The sequence below is a fragment of the Strix aluco genome, chromosome 3 (genome assembly GCF_031877795.1).
Source record: "Strix aluco isolate bStrAlu1 chromosome 3, bStrAlu1.hap1, whole genome shotgun sequence".
In the NCBI taxonomy this organism is placed as follows: Eukaryota; Metazoa; Chordata; class Aves; order Strigiformes; family Strigidae; genus Strix; species Strix aluco.
The window spans coordinates 4562700-4582080 of NC_133933.1; the positions used below are offsets into that span (position 1 = coordinate 4562700).

The 19381-nt window shown below is 38.7% G+C and overlaps 1 protein-coding gene across 17 annotated transcripts in view; it reads left to right on the plus strand.

Moving 5' to 3' along the window:
* Nucleotides 1-19381, plus strand: part of PLCB4 (phospholipase C beta 4) — a 216958-nt gene that overhangs the window by 68785 nt on the left and 128792 nt on the right. For 3 of the 17 annotated variants that reach the window (XM_074817200.1, XM_074817202.1, XM_074817204.1), the window contains one exon: nucleotides 11852-11919. The exons of 13 other annotated variants lie outside the window; for them this stretch is intronic. The gene's annotated coding sequence lies outside the window, so the exon portion shown is untranslated. Of the gene's footprint in view, nucleotides 1-11851; nucleotides 11920-15119; nucleotides 15139-19381 lie in introns of those variants that run through there. One more of the 17 variants, XM_074817210.1, reaches the window with a different exon arrangement.

Genomic DNA, 19381 nt, shown 5'->3' on the forward strand with positions numbered 1-19381 from the left:
TTGAAACCAGTCAGCTGCAGTACTGGTGAAAATTTATACTTAAGTATGTTCCTGGTTTTGCATGGCAAAACAACTTTTTAGCCTTTTATGCCTTTTAATTTTATTATTTTTTAATAAAAAAGTTCTTTTGTAGAGGCTGGAAAAAAAGGAACTTGAGTTTTATAGCAGACAGATTTTGGAAATATGGTGCACCAGGAAGTGGCTAGACAGATTTCTGGTTCTTTTAACAGTCAGACTATATTTCACATCACAGTTTACATTACAGATAATGTTAAATAGCATATGGTAACATTCTTTGGATGAAATCCTAGTTCTTCTTAAGTTAGTGACAGAACTCACATTGATTTCAAAATCATACTTGTCTGATTCATAACCAAAATTCTTTGAAAAATGGTATCCTTGGAAGAAATTGTGGCCTGTAAAAGCCAGGAATGCAATTTGCTACAGTTCTAGAGTCTTGTGGAGTCTAGGGAAAAGGAGAGAGTGAACAAGTGTTGTAAACTATCTTATACTGGACAGTTTTAGCAAGCTCACAGAATGCTTCTAAAAAGCTGGTTGTAGTTCTACACTTAGCTGTGGTTTTACAGCTCTCATGATACAACTTTTTTAAACTAACAAATATGAATTCATTGGTTTTTCAGTCTTCTTAATGTATTGCCAATATAAGAGATCAGAGAGATATCTGAGTGACTTTAAAAAAGAAATCTGATGCAGCTTCATTTGTGATCCTCTTAAACCACAGAGTAACTGTATTGTAAATGATTTCATGCATTTTCTCTAAGCTCATTCCATACAGCTTTGTAATTAGGTCTGTAAGGGCCAAATGCAGTCCGGATGAAATCACTTGCATTCCACCTGCCTGCACTGAAGCAGACTTTGGACTACATATAATATGTGAGAGTAAGTGATAAGAGCACAATGAATAGTCCCTCTGTTCGGTAATGATCATGGGGAAATCTAAGAATGTCTAAAAGAAAAGCATCTTTCTTTTGGAAAGAATTTATTTGTAGCTTTAGAAGATTTAGGTTGTAAGGAAATTATATAGTGACTATGCAGATTTTTGCCTACATCTTTAAGTAAAGTAAAAACCGAAAGTGTTACTGTCCAGCTATTTCAAGTTCAAGTGAAGAATTTGTCTCATCAAAGTGACAGCAAATTTGCCTTGAAAAATATGTAAGTATATAGACATAGAGATACTTTAAAAATCATATAAGGGAAAAATACTAAGTTTTGCATTTGTCCTTTAGGTCATTTGCACTTTTTTATCACTTCAGTTTGCTTATTGTTTGCTTTTCTGGAGCTCTGCAAAAAATCTTGACTCTTGTTCCATGCAAGAGCTCCCCTGAATGCTCCTCTATTTCTAGATCCTGTTTTTATTTGGTTTTCCCATAGAATGGATTGACTGATGATTTTGTTCTCCTTTTTGCAAATAATTATTTCTTTAGCCTTACTGTTTTTCCATTACAAGCCTCATTGAAGTGAGTACAATCATAGGCTTAAATATATGCAAGAATAAAAGATCAAGGCCTTTCTGTATTGGAGTGCAACTTCATGCAACTTCTAAGTAGTCTTTCTAGAAGTCCTAAGTTAAATTATTGTATAAAGCTTTGTTATGTTATCTGTTCAGTGTGTTCTCATAATTTCAATACAGGATACTTTGGACTGATCTCTTTTTTTTTTTTTTCAATAAGGTGACAGTTAGAAATACTTGACAGTCTAATCTCTTTTATTTTTTTTAAATGATGTTGGATAATCCTCCATGCCAACTGCAGTAGTGTTCTCATGATGTTCTATTCTATATTAAACTTCATGGAAAACACTAGGAAACAGCAATGATCCATGAAGTTTTTTGTGGCATTTTACTGGTAATCATTACAAAATAAAACAGGGTTAGCATAAAGTTTGAGTAAGATTTAATTCATGCATTGAAACTGATTAGAGCATTTAGGTGATGAAAGGCAGTTTGTCATTTTAATAGTGAACTTACAATTAAAATCCTTGCCAAAACTGTCTTATGAAATGGAAATTTCAACTGTTTATATCATATAGTCCAGCCACTTGGATGAAGGTGTATGTTTGGTTCTCTGCAAGTTTGCAAATTTCCTTTATAAATTATACGTTTTTATTTCTTTAGTGTTATAATCTCTTTATGTCTCTACATCAAACTGAAAATGTCATTATAATTTAGTTTTTATTGTTGATACTGGAAATGTTTAAATTAATGTTCTTAAGAATGCAACTTTTTTACTCCAGTCGCATATTAAATGTCTGTGTACGTTTTTATTCAGTTCTAAACAGGATCATTTGACCATAGTAAGATCATGTATATTTGTGCGCGTTCATGAACTCTTCTGTGAATAAGCTTTCAGTGCTGAAGCCATTACTATCCAAATGACGTGAGAATATTCAAAGCTCCTTCATCATGTATCAGTTCCTAAAGGAATTCTTTTTAAAATGGGAAACATAGCAGAAAGTTTAGTGAGATCCATGAGTACTGTATTGTTACAGATGCATCTTGTACTAACTGACTTAAAAAGAAAATATAAATAAGACAGTATTATGTGCCCATACATGCACGAGTGTGAATACTCCTGGGACTGATGGCCCATCAGTCATTGGGCCAGTAGCAAAGTTGAGCTGACTTCAGTAGAAGAAATACTGTTGTGAATAAATCACCGCCACAGTGGTTTCCAGTCTCCGAGTGTTGTTCATATGAATATGTCTAGAAATGTAAATACCCAGACTCTCCAGGAGTCCAGAATAGACAACTTTGTGAGAATCTTCTGAAATTTCCTTAAGAAATCAACATTTTGAGGCATTAGGAAGGTCTTGTCATCTTCTAGTGGTGGTTATCAGTTGGATTTCTCTTTTTGAAAACTCTTGCTGACTGAGACTTAGTAACACTGTCAGGTCTGCAGAGGGATTTTCCCTGTCCCCAACCAAGGCACTGGAATTGAAAAGAAACTTTGTCATAGTTGTTCATAATTTGATGTGAGATTTTTTCCAGGAGCCTTTGCGTAATTCCTTGTGCTGCTTTGCCAGAGGTGACCTGTAACACATGTTTGTTCATCCATGGGGGTAGCAGTGGTGAAAACTACTGTTATCAGACATGTCATGGTCTTCTGGGGAGGAGAGGTCCTGCCACAGAGCACAGGGGATGACATCTCAGGTTTGTTTCTAAGTGACCCCTGTGAACTGACTGTCCAGGCAGTGTCAGTGCCCCAGCCTTGTCTCAAAAGGAGTAATGGTTGTATGTAAATAAAGTATGATTCTCATATGCTTTATTTTGCTGCTCCTGATCTCAGAATAATAGCTCCCCTGTTATTTCTGGTTGAGATGGTAATGAGTAGCAATTACTACAGATTCCATTTCAAGACTCGGTATACATTACACAGTTGAACTCAGGGGCCCTACTTGTGTATGTAAGCTAAGTATATGTCCAGGTGATATTCTGGATTAAGCCATAGTGCACGTGACATGCAGAATTGAATTCGTTCAGGTTGAGAGAAGAATTAGAGAAAGGAAAAAATAAGGTGGTGATAGGCTTCTTTATTCGATGATAAAATAAAAACTTAGAGAAGAATATCATTGCCTTGAAGGATGTAGTAGGCAGTTTAAAATCTTGGTTTAGAGAGTATTTCTGTACCTTTGTGAGCATTTACTGAACAAACTTAAATTACTTGAGACTTTCTGTGTTACAGCTTACTTGCAGGTGACTCCACAGACAGCTGATCATAGATGGCATTATTGTGGCACACGTGTCACTTGCCCTGGGAAACCAGGTCTCATATGGACTACTCATTATGGAAGGTGCCTTGTTCACTTGTCAATACACTAGCCACAAGGAAGTCAGCATGTGGCCTTAATGGGAAACATTAGTTAGGTGCTACTGGGGAGTAAAAATCAGGATATGACTACATTAAGGCGAGGCTTTGGCAGTTCATATTTCAGATCATTTGAGCTCAGAATGGTTGAGTCCCTGTTGAACCAAGTGGTTGCACAGTTGCTGTCCTGTACTGAAGAAATCTGCATGATTTGTAAAAGGTGTATGCTAACAAGAGCAAAGGCTGGTAAGAGTTTCTATTCAGGCATTATAAATAGTAAACTAATTTGTGGGGTTTGTTTTGTTTTTGAAAAACAACTTTTGTCACTGAACTCTACAGCCAGTATCTAGAAATCAATAAATAGCATTATGTAAATATGAAAGTGGACCTAAAACTAAAGGTTTAAAGACACACTGTTGTTTAAACTTTTCAGATCAAAAATAACTCAAATCTGGCCTGTGTAAATGATATGTAGGAAATTAACATAGTCTAATTTAATCACTCAGAAACAAACCAAAAGCAAAGAGTGAATAGAAAAATTGAAGATGATATTCCATTGGAAAAATAAAAATAGTTACTCTGTCACTTATTTTTCACATAAGGAATAGCATTTCTTTCAATGTTTCTTCTGTAAGAAAGTCTTCTTTCTTTCCTTAGCAAAATAAGAAATAACACTAAGTAGTATACATATAGAAGTCATGATAGATGCTCTATTTCCATCAGCATGAGCAGAGAATGGACACTTAAAACTCTCCAGAAGACTTTATTATGCTCCAAGCAAGTTATAATGAGAGTCACTGTATTCTTTTTTTCATTCAAATCAGGGTATGTAGGAGATATCTAGGAGAAAGAAGGATATGTAGGAGAAAATATTTTATTCTGAGTTATGAAGAAAAAGGAAATAAAATAGAAATACTAAATGTAAAATATGCTGCTTACTTTAATTGAGATTATGTTGTTTTGCTGTGACTTTATTATGTTGTCACAACCTTTTTATACTGTCAAACTGCCACCATCTAAAAAACTTCATAAACTGTTTTGCAGCCACACTGGGGCCACCTTTGTCAGTTTTCAGGTTTAATCCTTAAGAACACAAAATGAAAGTTTTGGGAATCATCACTTGGTATTTCTGCTTAATTTTTTTTCTTTTCAATCCTTCACAGAATTGTGCTACTCGGAGCACTCAGATCATCAGCAAGTATAAATAAATTTTTACAATTGTTTTATTCTCACTGCTTGCAGACTAGCTATGGTTTAGCACTTAATTTCTATTCCATGTGTATATTTTCTACCTTTGAGCACAAAATTTGGGTCCATTTGCAAGAAATCCCCACCTGTTTTGCTGCTTCACTTCTCTTTGCCTAGCACTCTGGAAAGGCTGTCCCTTGAACCCTGCTGGACTTGGAAAGCATGGAAAAGGTCTGAGGACCTCAGTGCTGGCACCTTCTGAGTGTGGAGAAGGGAGTGCACAGTCCTGTTTTAATCCCCCAGTGTTAGCTTGATCATTTTCACACAATGATTTCAGTGTGGCTGCTCTGCAGTGGCAGTTTTGTATCACTCCTGAGTCATTGGTGAAGGAATCAGTGATGCTTCTAGTACCAGACAATGGGTTTCATCAAGCTGAATGAGGCCGTTACTGCCGTGATCAAAGAATTTTCGTAGCTTTTCTCTCTGTTCCTGCCACAGCCTGTCTTACAGAAGGTTCTTGTTTACTTTCCGTGGCAACTGTGGGCAACTGTTTGACCATTCCACAAATCTTTGTAATTGGGGTATGGATATGTGTTTGTTTTTTTTTTTTTTCCTTAAAATGGCCTTGTGGTTTTGGAGATGTTCCTTATTTTACATTTTGAATGTTCTAAAGTGAATGGAGAAAATAATACAAAAGATTGAGTACAGTGCTGCAGGAAAGAGGAGTGATGTGTAACTATCTTTTCAAGACAAAATGAGTTCCCATGAGCTCCTAAGACTTAAGGCTACAGAACAAACTTGTTGCTGGATACTTTGAGTTGGCATACAGATTTAAAACTTGAGTCTTTGCGAAGAGGCATGTGATAGATTTTGATGCCAAAAACATATACAAGAACATCCCCAGAATCCATGGATCTTCTGTGGAAGAGGGTGGTGCGGCCTTGGGCCCACAGGATTAGTGTTGTGCCAGTCTCTGCAGAAAGCAGCTGCAGGAGAAGGATGTAAGCGTCTCTAACTGCTGCAGGCTTATGCAATTTAAATTCCTTCCGTGAAGCAGTGATCTTCAAACTGGGCTTCCTCAGATAATACTGGTAGCAGGCGGTTGGGCAAGTGACTTTGCTGGAACTCACAGTAACAACTGTGTACGTACAGGTGCTTACTGTGTTCAGGTGAGAAGGTTGCATACAGACAGATACCCCAAGGCTACAGCTAAAATCAGTGTAATGGGAGACAAAGCTAAAAGCAGAGCTCTTCCTCTGTTCAGGAGGAGCCATCTCTCTGTACTCTTTAAAAGTAATTTCCTTTACCCCAGTTGTAGAACCTCTGCGATAGTTTCTTGGCATTGGTGCAAGTACTCCTGTTAACAAATGTGAATTGAGGATTTCACACTAGGGATATGTTGGTGGACAGGCCTTTGGTTGCAAAACATATGTACACCAGGACTAACAGAAAGATGCCCGAGTCAAGCATCAAGCAGCAAGTGCAAAGTCCAGCAAATAGTTAAAAGGTTTTAGTTCTCCATTTTCCATGTATTGCTCTAGATGTGGCATATTACTGTGTGCCGATTCTTCAAATCCCATCATTTTGAATAGTCTCTTTCTTCCCCACGTCCTTTTGGACATGATTTTTACCGCTTCTGTTATGACCCTCTGTAGAAGTCAATGTTCCTTACAATTGTAAAGCAGCTTGAAATCACAGCCTTTAAATCCTTTAAAACATTAATCCCTAGTTCCAGCATTTTGTAAAATGCCAACTGCTGTTAGCATGCTGCAATTAAAGCACACATAAGGCAGTCCCGAAGAAAAAGATGAATGGGTCTGGCCTGCATGAAATAGAAACGTGAGGATACAACATGGACCTGCATTGCCCTAGGTATAAAGCTTTTTAGCAGTTCCCTGTCCCAACTCAATTTGCTTTTTCTCCTTATTCAACTGTAATTTACTATTTCCTCAGCTGTGCTTATGTATCTGTTTGTTAATGCAAACCTTAACGCTCACCAGTGAACTGAGTATAGAAAATAAGAAAAAAGAAAGAAGGAAAGAGGTAGGGTTTAGTTGGGTTTTCTCCTTCTAAAATAATCTTAAGAGTCTCACAAACAGCTGCACAAATGCAACCATGTGAGTAGGATAGCAGCAAACTGCCAATTTACTTAGTTATGCACCAGAGCTGGTAGGAACCATGTAAAATGGCTTTGTCACTGGGAAGTTGTAGTGGTCAGCTTAGATTGCACCTGGTGAAGCAGCCTCTCTAAAATAAGTACTAGTGTTCCTTGTGTAATTCCTGTGTTCCTTGTATAATTCATGTATATGTTTTGGAGGGCTTTTAGAGGAAGCTCACATCTGCCTAATGTAGGTGTTTGGACTTGGACGACAAACCCTCCTCTTTCCCAGCTTGCTTGCTACAGCTTTTTTAGGAGTTTCTCTTAAGAACATGGGTTCTACTAGGTGCCAAAACTAGGCAGATTTGATCAACTTGATCTGATCAGAAGTACTTTGTCATAAAAACTATCAGGACCACTTTTCTTCAAGAAAAGAAAACAGCACTGCTGTTCCCCTCTCCCTCCTTCCTGTATCCCCATCCAGCAGTGTTGTTGTCAATGCTGGCCTTCTTATTAATCTTCCAAATGGTCTAGCAGTCATCCTGTTATGGCAGAAATTACTGCTCTGCCTGGAATTCTACTGCAGTGCTTCCAGTCACAAATTTTTTGCTTCAGCAACAATAAAATATTTCAACTTTTAGCATACTGTACAGCTGACTAGCTACACTGGGGACCAGAAAGACTTTGTATTGTTGGCTTTGGCAGTTGTTAGATCTAAACATTGCTCCTTTTTTTTTTTTTTTTTTTAATTGTGTTCTCTTATAGCAATCGAATGTTTGAGTTTTTAGAAACAAGTAGAAGATGCTTGCTATTCCCTCTGTTTTGGGTTACTTTTCCTGGTCATATACTAGCAGTGCCATTCACGTTTGAATAGGTTGTGAGCTGTGTGTCTCACCCCTTTGTTGCTGTCTCTTTGTGATCAAGTCTTCAGGAACAAGGTTCACTGAGTATAGAGAGAGATGCAGAGGCTCTGCAGTGGGAAGCAGGACATCATAGCAGCAGCTGTGCATTTGCTCATCATGGATTTTTTTTGTGGCTTCAGTTCTACGTTAGAGGTAAACAAGTAGAAGTGTCTGTGTATACCTGTTGTCTCTGTTACAGCAACGGTGAAAAGGAATTTATTTGCTGCCTGTCAGTGTGGCTGGTACTGGGGCAGCAATCTGTGCTCAGGTTGTCTGTCCTGCCTGACTCCCACTCTTATTCAGACTCTATGCTGGTAGTAGTGAGGAACAGTCTGGCAGTGGCAGGTTTTTTTTGTGTGTTGAACTAGATTGTTAGTGCCATTGGTGCCTTTGCTATGGTACTGATTGAAAAAAAGATAACATGTAAAAGTGTTTTAAATAACAAAGGGCTTAACCAACCCTACCATGTTGTAATTCACATCTAGCTATACGTTAATGTTAAGTAGCAAATAATTAGCATGTATGTCAGTAGTCTGAAGGGCCCAAGAACAACTCTGTGGTTCCCACTGGGTCTGGAAATTTAGTTGAGTACTGGCATGCACAGTATAATGAGCAGGTTTCAGTGTGGTGATTTATAAATTACACAACATGATTTAAAGCTCAGCTTCACGAAAATAAGAGAAATGGATTGCTTGATGTACAGCAGGCCAGCTGTGTGATTGTGGACCCATTTATGTAATTACAAACTGAAATTTACCCTGTACTTCAAGTCTGTTATTGTTGATAAAATTATTCATATACTTTATTATCCTATGCACATAATTCCCATTTGACAGTTCATTTGATAGCTTGTTTGAGTAGGTCCCAGACTGCAATTAGCACCATGTGATATCGTTAGGACTCAATGATGTAGTTAGGCCTCAGTGCCACCTCTTGTGAATTGTTAGAAAATATTGCCAGTCAGGTGCTTATATATAAAAATACTTGTTTCTTTTTTACTTTGAGAGAAGCAAGATTTGTAGGCACAGTTAATATCTTTTATCAGGCTAACTGATGAGACCGGCAAACAGGTTTTGGGGCACTTGGTCTCTGAAAAATAGCTCTGATAAACCAATTGATCATCTGTGTGTTCTGTCCTCCAAAAAGATTTGCAGCAATGGTGGTTGCAGTTCTTTCCTGCAAAAAGGCTGGAGAGTACTTGTAAAGTTGGGGGAGGGATGGGGTTTCCTCATGCAAATAGGGATTGAAGATTATATAAAATTTCCCTTTTGTTGCTTCTTCTCACAGGAGTGTTACTGGGATCTTTCTTCAGTGAACAAGGCTAGAAGCAATTCCATTTTTGTGCCTTAGTTTCATATAAGCATGAACTTGCTCCTTTCGGAGAACATTCACAGAAGAATCAGATGTCAAAACCTGTCCTAGGAACGGTTGTTAGATCCCTGACAAATAAAGCTGTTCTTCTGCTTGACAGGCTTGCTGTACATTGCCCAATACAGAAGTCCAGGGTTGGCTTTTTTCCCGTTTACAGGAAAGTCTCAAGTAAAACTCATAGTTCCATCTGGAGTTGTTAGAGTTGTCCAGCTTTGTTTTGAATCTGGATGTGAAGTAGAGCCTTTGCTGAAGTTCATTTATAGACTTCCTTATGGTGATAGAGTGATACCAGTTCTCTCTGTGGATCTTTTTATATATCATCAGTGTTCATTAGCCCTTACCTCAAAGTATGACTTACTCCTTTCCAGAGATCAACAGACTTCTCCTAAAGAATTCCTTTATTTTTAAGAGAACTCAGAAAAGAGTGAAAAGTTCTTGTCTGTGTATCTGAAAATTTTCAAATAGTATTAGCATGTAGTGTAGACTGCAGAGCATGAAGAATGTGAGCAACCCCTCAATATGGTTGTTAGATCAGGTTGAGTTTGTGTTTGCCTAGTGCTTGGCTGATCCTGGCACTTGGCTGACAGCAAGCTGGCTGAGATCTAACCTGCATTAGACATGGGCAATGTTTGCTTATCTGAGGGCAGGAAAAAGAAGTGACAAGTCATTTCAGTTCCTTCTGCTAACATGGTATGGCTGTCATACTCATATCAAACTCGGCTCTTGTGGATTGTGTTTCAAGACTTAACGTGAAGGTAGGGTTTTATGCCTTCATTTTCAGAATTGCTATTTTAACTAGTCCTCTTAAAGGTTAGTTTTTTCTCTTATCTCACAGCTCCATCTACTGTTGGTGTACTTGGTCATATTCAGTCTCCTTCTTCCTCTTCAGTATTCTCTTAAACTCACACACAGAGCTAAAAGCTCTTTTTACCTTTCATGCACTCCTGCTGTTCAGTACCTACTTTGTCCTCCTTGGTCTCCCCCAAATTCCTCTGCTACTTCCCTCTTGCCCCTGATTTACTTTAAGTGCTGTGAGCACCAATGTGACACTTCTCTGACTGACAATTTTAGGAGTTACTCAGATCTCTTGGGTCACAGACTGAAGACTGTTGCGTGAGGGGATTGCATGTCAGATGCTAAGATCTGTTGGAAAAAGCTTCTTATCTGTGCACACATCTAATTCTTTCCCCAAATTCTTACTATGTCACATTCCTGTTACTGTAGCAAGCTTGCTTTGATAAATCCAGTCTTGCTTCACTTCACCAATGTGCAATGATTCCACAGTTTTTAGTCTCATCTTTTGATGGTGTTATTGCCCTGTTTGCTTTTCCCTCTCCTGGCTTCTTGTACATCAAACATCAACTGCCCTTTTGTACTTCCAGGGCTCTTCACCATGATGCCCAGTGGCTGTCGCCTCTGCTCTGTTTCTCTCAGTAATAAGAAGGATACTCTCACACTTGATCAATCCAGGACCCAAGCCTTCGTTATTCAGTTTTTTCCATTGTCAACTCAAGACCTTTATACTCTTAAGCAAAAGTATAAAGATGCCAGTAAAAGATGCCACCAGAACATCTGACAAGCTGCCTCGTTATCCTTCTTCAGTTCCTCATATAGCACCTCTTTACTATAAACAAACCACTGTTTTGAGACTCTTGTGTAGATAATACTGTCTTTTTCTTTCCGAAGCTGCTCATACTCCTTCAGTTTAGCTATGTGTGTCTCTGGCAACTTTTCCCATGAGGTGATTGGGACACAGAATAACTTTGGTTCTGTTTTGGTACAGACAAAATAGTGTGTGGTCTATGACTGCAGCTCTGAGGTGATGTGGAAATATTAACATTCCCTTGCTAAATGTTTTAGTTGCAATAACTCGTGGGTGAAACCTGGCCGTGTGGCAGGCAGGATGCTTAGAAGGCTTAGGAATGGATGTGCAGGGGGATCACTGTCCTCATATTTTGTAATGCTTATTCTCTACTCTTGTGTTACTAGTCCTGTGTTCTTGGAGCTGGTCACTCATTCTCTTCACTCATTCTGAAGTGAAATCTTCCCAACTTTATATTGCTCATCTAAGGAAGACATGAAACACAAACAATTAAAATCAGCTAGCATTTATTCTGGGAAGATATAAATGTGGCAGCACTGTTCAGCTGCTCCTTTGTGATGATTATTAATCATTCAGGATGCTTTATGAATGTTAAAAACTGTCCTGGCATGGTGTTGTGGGGAATAGCATGCTTCATCCAGAGCTTCCAACTCTACCAGCCACGACTTGTCTCTTTCTATGCAAGGTTAATATAGCAAAACATTTCCCATGAAAGATTTAACAGTGACGTAACCAAATCCTGATCTGAAGTGTTTGTCTTGACACTGTACTTTTGTGGACTATGGGAGGGATGTTTTTGTCAATAGTGAGATCTAGCAGGTAACACGAGGTTTTATACTGCTCATCTTGTTTTGTTGTTTCACAGAAGGAAGAGTTCCCCAGCCCATCAGTCTAATTAGACCACTGTTTATCCATCCAGTCCAGAACTGCTTTGTAAGTTGCTTACTTGTAAACCAGAAATCACAGTTGAGTAGAATTTGCAAATGTGATGCTAATGGATTCTCTCTCTCTCTCAATATATCAGTTTAACTTTTTGGTCCACTACTGTATGACTCTGAATCAATTTTGTGTGTGTGTATATATAGAGAGAGGTATATAACTTGGCTTCACATATATTATCCTGTAATTGGTAAAATGAAACTGATTAAGAGTATCAGAGAACAAAGAAGCTGTTCCTTTGGCATGTATTTTCTAGGTCTTAACGTGTTTCACAGCAGTATTGGCTTATAACATTTTAACATCTCAGCCTGCCACCATCTTTGTGTGGAGATGTCAGACTGAACCTCATCAGCAGCCAATTTTTTTCTTAAAGAACAGAGGAAAGCACACAAACATGCACTTTTTTTGTATTGTGGTGTAATCGCTGCTGAAGAAGCATGTGTATTACAGAGACACGAACAACTCGCTGATGTTGGAAGGAATGTCAGGGAGCTGGTAGTGTCACTGAAGTCTTTGTAACCTGATCCAATAGCTTAAGATAGCCAAGACCCAAAAGAGACAGCTTTATTAATTGAGGAGGAAGCTTGGGGAACAGTGGGAGCAACTTTAGCATTTGGGGCACAGGTTGTTGCCACTGGAAAACAGGTGACTGGTAAACTCTGAGATAGCTGTTAGTAGCATTATTTCCACAATGAGAGCCTGCTCAGTGTTTGAGGGAATAGTCAGGGGTTGTGACATGTAGATGACCAGCTTGTGAAGAGGAACTTAATTAAGTAACAGGTAGAAACATGCTACTGTACAGCAGGGCTGCCTAGGCAACTGTTAGTATTCCAGAAGCACTCCCAAACTGCAGCTTAACAAAACCGTAAAATAGCTTTTGCACTTGCCTAGCTCTTGTTTGGTTCACCCTAACCTCAGTAATTGTCAAGACAAAACCAAGACAACAAAAAGATCAGCCAAATATTCTGTCTAGTTCTTATTTTCGCTAAATGGGGGACATCTTCATGATTGAATTTTGAACTCTGTTGCCATGGATGAGTGTCCTGCAACACTGGCAACAGATGAAACTGCTGAGGTGCAAAGCCTGAAGACTAATAAGAAATACTGGATCAGTGGCCTACACTTAGAAGTACTTTTTTTTTTTTTTTTTCACTCAGAAAATTCAAGATTTCAAGCCCAAAGGAAAGTAACTATCCCTCCAGACAATTCCTTGTGGTGCAAATGAATGTCTTGCTCCTTAACGTATATCTGTGTGTTATCGGAGCCCATTGCTATGGTCTCTAACTAATCTGTTAAATTCTCCTGGAGAAATTAAGATGAGGTTCAGTCATAAACTGCCTAACAGTCACTACAGATTGGCCAGTCTGCTTAAATGGTCTCATCTGCTGGACCAGTGCCACCAGGGACTCTGGATCACCCAGGTGAATCTCATAGTGGTCAATGGAGAATGTTTCAATCTTTTTCTCTGTAATGAGTACTGTGCAGAAAAGTCTACATATACCCAGCAGTGAGGGAAAAGGGAGTACTACCTGGTACAGGCATTACCTGGTATTGCCTTTTTCACCCATAAAATAGGTTTAGCTTCAGGCCAAAAAACTCAGCATTCTCTTATCTCATATTCCCAGCTCCATATTCTCCATGGATATACCAGAGCATTGCTCTATTTTGTTTTTCCCCTTTGCCATTGCACGTGATTCAAGTGTCACTGATAATGCCTAAACTGAATCTGTTTGCTACTATTAAATCTTAAATTGGTGATTAGAACAGTTGAAAAATGTTACCATTTTCCTGGAAATACAGCTAGTGCTAGGCAGGGATTGCTAACACAAACCTGAGAAATTGTGAGTGGATGTTGTATTCCCAAGGGGTGAAATAGTTGACAATAGCATGGCAACTGACAAAACAGCAACAGAAGTCTTTCTTGGCATTCATATGGGGCCAAAGAGAGTACATGCTGTTCAGAAATCAAGGGGATAATGAAGTATTTGGCTATGGTAGAACACTATCCAGGCTGTCCTGGAGTTCAGAAAGCATTTGTATTGTTACTGAGCTGCAGTGGCTGCTGGATGCGTGTGCGTATATCCTAAATGAAGGTGTGTCTCCAATTATTTAAACTTCAAAATACCAAAAGTGATTAGGTTACATTTGGACTTAGTTTTAAATTGAAGTGCTTTTTAAGTATAAATAAGTGTTTAGGTAAAACCAAAACAAACTTCAGCATTAGAGTCCAGTGCTAAGCCTCTAATGAGATTCTGTGACCCATGAAGGCTCATCTTAATCAACTGCGTTTGCATCCTGTAATTAAGCCTTATGAGGGCCTTGCTGGCTTTGAATATTTTATGTGTAGCTTGGAAGCCTGTTTGAACCTTTCTCAGAGTCATACAGGTTTTTTGCAGCATCCTGAAAGTAAAAACCTGCACATGAGGTACTTGAAATAACAGGTATTAGAGAACTTTCTTTCATTTTAGTTAAAGATTGAACAGTGGATGAGATCTGTTTAGCACAGCAGCTTGCTGGAAATACTGGGAATGAGACCTCATATTCAATAAGCAATTTTAAAAAAATGCAGAGTTTGCTTAAAGCATTTCAGCTGCTGTTGTGTCTGGTGCTTCTTGTGTAATAAAATGGCACAGTGACTTTACAGCAATTAACAAACTCCTTGTTGTGATACACCCTTGGTGCTTCAGTGTGAGTTGCCTAGCAATGTCAGGCTGCTGATACAGCCAGGCTTTTGCCTCACAAGGATATGTATGTCACCTTTCTGTCAGATGTTACGTCTTTTGGTCCTCAATCTCTTTCATAAATGTTTTGAAGTTCAGTTGTCTTTTGTGGATTTTTTTTCTTTTCTTTTTCTCCCTGCTGCTTCTGTTTGTTACGGTTAATTGTTGTGAGACCAGAATGAGACATTTTATTGTGGTGAGGATGAGTAACAAAAGCAACCAGGGCATGTTGTTTGTTACAAAAAGTTGAGTACCCCCTTTGTGAAATTCAACATCAGTTGCTATAAAAAACTCCCAATTTGCCCTTTCTTTCTGTTTTTCAGGTATGTCATACCTTGATGTTCTCTGTTACAGGCAGTGTTTTGTACTGTGTTTGCTGAGCTGGTGAAGTCTCAATGTTTCATAAAAGCCTCTTTGGGAGAAGGAACCAGACAATTTCTCCTTCATGCTAGCAGCAGGGTTATTAAGGCTTCATAACTTCTTAATCTCAAAGGTAGGAGCCAGAGAAAAGGAAGGTGGGCCAGACTTGCAGAATTAGGGGTAAAAAAACCACAAGCAGCACTTTATTGCTCTAGTTCTGATCTAATTTACTGGGTCATTCTTCTGATTGAAAGGTTTTGTATTCTCATGTTGTGCTGTGGTTCCACAGTTTTGAGGCCATCATAAAAATGAAGGGAGGCCTGGAGGAAAAGATCGAGATAGGCCTAGGCAGCAGTCGCACTGCTGTATCTCCTTGGATGTCCGTGCCTGGGTTCCAAGGGTGGAATTTTAGTGAAGAGTTAACAGATTAGATTATATATCTGGTAGCTTGGTTTTGTGTTATTTAGAACTTGTTCTTATGAATTTAATAAGTGGATTATACAAACTTATGAAAGGAAAACTCATCAAGGAAACAGTTTAACACAAAAACACTGCTTACAGCTCAAAGTTTCTGAGCATCAAACTGCAGAAGAATATTCTGAGTGTAGTTACATACTTGGTACAGGTACACTCCCCTAGGTATCACCTCATGGCCACCGTTGGTGGTAGAATCTTTGATTGGACCTTGTATGATCATGGTGTTATTGGACAGATAATGTCTTTAAGAGTTAAAATCCAGTGTTTTGTTGCTCCTCTTCTTTTCCAGGCAAAAATCAAAACTGCACAGGTGACTTTACATTGTTAGCAAGTGTAAGGCACAGCATACACCAAACTACAAGGAACACCCATAGGGAGCAAAAGACATTGCTGTCTCGCATTCGCTTTCCTCTCTTCTCATATTAGACAAGCTCTGTTTGTTGCCATCCTGTTGACTCTAACCTTGTAATCAGCAGTGAGCACAAAGGTGGGGAGTATGTTTGGTTCCTCCACAGTGAGAGAAAGGTGAGAGCCTGCTGTGCCCTCTAAAGATGCACGCTTGTAAAACTGGCATATTCAGTCTAGGTTTTGATTAATTCACTCCTCTTTCTGCAGCGCTTAACGATGCTGCCATGCAGCTGCCTCGTTATTTCTGCTCGTTAGTTGGAGAAGGGACAAAATTAAGGAGTGTGTGTGTTTTTGAACACCTCAGTTACTGGCTGAAGGTCCCAGTCCAGCATCTTATTCATCAGAGGTATACCTGCCATCTTCCTTTCCCTTTCCCTCATAAAAGAGTAGGTATGCAAAGGGTCTGACCACTTACGAAGCATTGTTGATGATTAACTGAGGCTTGTCTGGAGACCAGTGCTAGCAAAGACTATATCCTACCATTGAAAGGCATAGAGTCAAGGCCTGGAATCTCTCAGGTTGGTTTCCTATAAAATATGGCAAAGCTCCCCTTCAGGGGCATGTTTGTATCCCCTTGTGAATTGCTGTGGACTTCTCTACACAGGCACTGTGGGTCTCTAGTGTTTCATTTATCAGCTTACTCATTAACGAATGAACTCATAAATTTAACACAGATGTTAAAGGTATCGGTAAGTCATCTGCCAAGTTCAGCCAGTTCTGTGTAATGCACATCTACATGCTGCTGAAATAAAAAAAGAAAACAAAAAAACCCGGACTTGACAGTGTACCTTGGATGTTACTAGCAATCAGCAGTGTTACCCAAGTTAGCGAGCCTGTTAACAAACCAGTATTAAGATATTTGTTTCATCATATTACCATAGTATTTAAAAACAACACAACCATACAGAGAGCCCCAGGACTTCATTGGGTTTGAAAGTGGACAAATATGCTACAAAACAAGTTTTCTGCCCAGAACAGAAATCAGCTGTGGTCAGGGAATGACTTCTAAGAGTTAAAGTTGGAAAGCTCAGACCTAAGGAAGTAAGGTAGGGTTTTTTTTTTTTCTGGAAATGTCTGAGTACTTGCAGCTGTAAGTGGCCATAACTCCTCTTAGGACTGCTAAAAATGAATGAAATAAGTGGAAATCCTTATATACGACTTTAAATTTTTTCCCCCTAGTTTTCTTTTGCCTTTGTGGTTTTTTTCTTGTACGTGTCTCAGAAAAATTTATATGGCAATTTATGTTAATTATCCCTGGAAATTCATAACAATGACTGAATTACATTCAAGAAAGCAAGTTTTAGTGCAGTGTGACACTTGCAACTATGCAAGTTTCAAATCTCCTTTTTACAGATAACTTTCTCAATTTTGGTCTATAAGAGTCTAATTATTTATATGTATGCATAACATATTATGCATTTGTATACACCCAGGCAGTATATTTTCCTTGTAGAAATAATTTGTGTACATGGCTTCTTGCCACAAAAACAGCATTCCTGATATTTAGTATATCTCTATGTCTCAGTCTGTCAGTTTAACTCGGCACAAAACTCATTTGCAGAGGACCTGTTTGCTAGGTAAAACATCTCTGAGTAACTGCCTTGACCCTGTGCTGGGGGCATTAATCACGAAGAATGGCTGCATTGGTATGGAGAAGGAGAAATAAAAACCCAGCACAACCCATCTGCTCGCACTGCACTTAAAATGGGCATTTCCCAGATGACCCCCAAAAGTTAATTTTAATACATACCTTTAGAAAGCTCTCTTTGTTTTGCCTTGCTCCCTTCTTGTAAGGGCATAATGCTGTGCAGAGATGGTCTCCTAGCTTTAATAATCTTCTAACATTGAATGCAGACACATCTTTGGGGGTTTTTTCAAGTCTACATCTTACTTTAGAAGTAGATAATCTTTGAATCTCTGTATCTTGGCCTCAACTGGAAAAATAGTTCACCTTATGTACATTCTGATTGTTAGCAATGAAAGCCCTATTTCATAGAGGCCACAGGAATTGTAACTCTTCAGCTGTGCTCGGTGGTAAAAATGTACAGCCAAAAAATAAGAGATATAAGATCCTTTGCTGGACTACTTTTGAGTTGATCTGGGATGACAGAACCTATTTCAGGCCAACAGTCATTCTAAGGTTTCCATGGAGATTAATGATGTCAGAGAAGCAACATCTGAGTGCAGTTTGCTAGCAAACAAGGCTATAATGTTAGAGTGGAGAAATGAAGTCTTTGCATTTTTGTAAACTCGTAGAATAGTGAAGCATATTTTCTCAGTGGATTGCAATTTGCTTTTGATTTGTGCTGTACATGAGCTGAAGTAATGCTTTTGCAGTGTGGTGGTTTTCCTGCAGTTTACTTCAGTGCTGTAAGTGATGATTTCAGTACCATCTCATATACCATGTGTTTTAGCTTTGATTGCTGTTCTCTTTACTTGCATATTTTGTGTATTCTCATATTACCTTATTAAACTCTCTGGCATGTTCTGTCTGCACTGAATTGCCTTGTCAAAGGATGATGCCCAGGTTTCCCTGTGAGTGTATTTGCAACGCATGAGCATCAAAATTAGAGTAAGTCACAGCTCTGCCGAGTATTCTGAAATTTAGGAGCGGCCACAAAGGATAGTAGTAAGAAGAGAAGTGACAAAGTGAGAAAATATAAAAGTTTAACAGAGGCATAATTTAAAGCTAAAATCTGACCCTGAAGAATTTGAAAACTGTTACCGTTGCTTGCAGTTTTATAAAGATTAAAATGCCACCCCACTGTGGAGAGATTACTGACCAAGGAACTGAATGTGTTAGAATGAGTAGTGAAGACATAGGATTTTTGCATGGGGTTTTTGCAAAGGGAGGGATTAGGAGATCTGACGGTGCCTTGATCTCACTGAAATTTTGTAGCTTTTTAGCAGTTCTTGAATGGGAAACAGGCTCTGCAAGCAGTGCTGGTTCCCTATTATTACCTAGGGTTTTCTTCAGTTCCACAACTGTGGTTTTGCTATGCATTACTTGAGGGATTCTTGTAAAGGTAAGTTTACCAAAATAAAAGTCAAGAAGCAGAACTTGAATTTGATCAGTTTTTCAGGTTTGAGCAGAAAATGGGGGGAGTGGGTAAAGACTTGTTCAAAATAAGAAAAGCGGGGAAAAGAGTCTTAAGATTTTATGCTTAAGTTGAATTTAGTTTTATTACTAAGCCGCTTGTTGCTTCTGTAACACCACCTATGGAAAGGTGTTTGTGCATACATGCACACATACTGAAAAACAGAGTAACAGTAATGATGGTAAACAATGTCAAATCTCTGCTTTGCCTGTTGTTTTCTCGGAAGATTATTAAACAGAACAGTCTTTTCTGGAGCATCTACTGTGCTTCAGTCACCATACTTGGCTCTTGTTTCTCAACTGTAACAGAAACATCTTTTGTGTAGAGGGAAGCACCAGACTGTGTAAACTTGCTTTTATGACATGCACAAATTATCAGAATGTACTCATATTT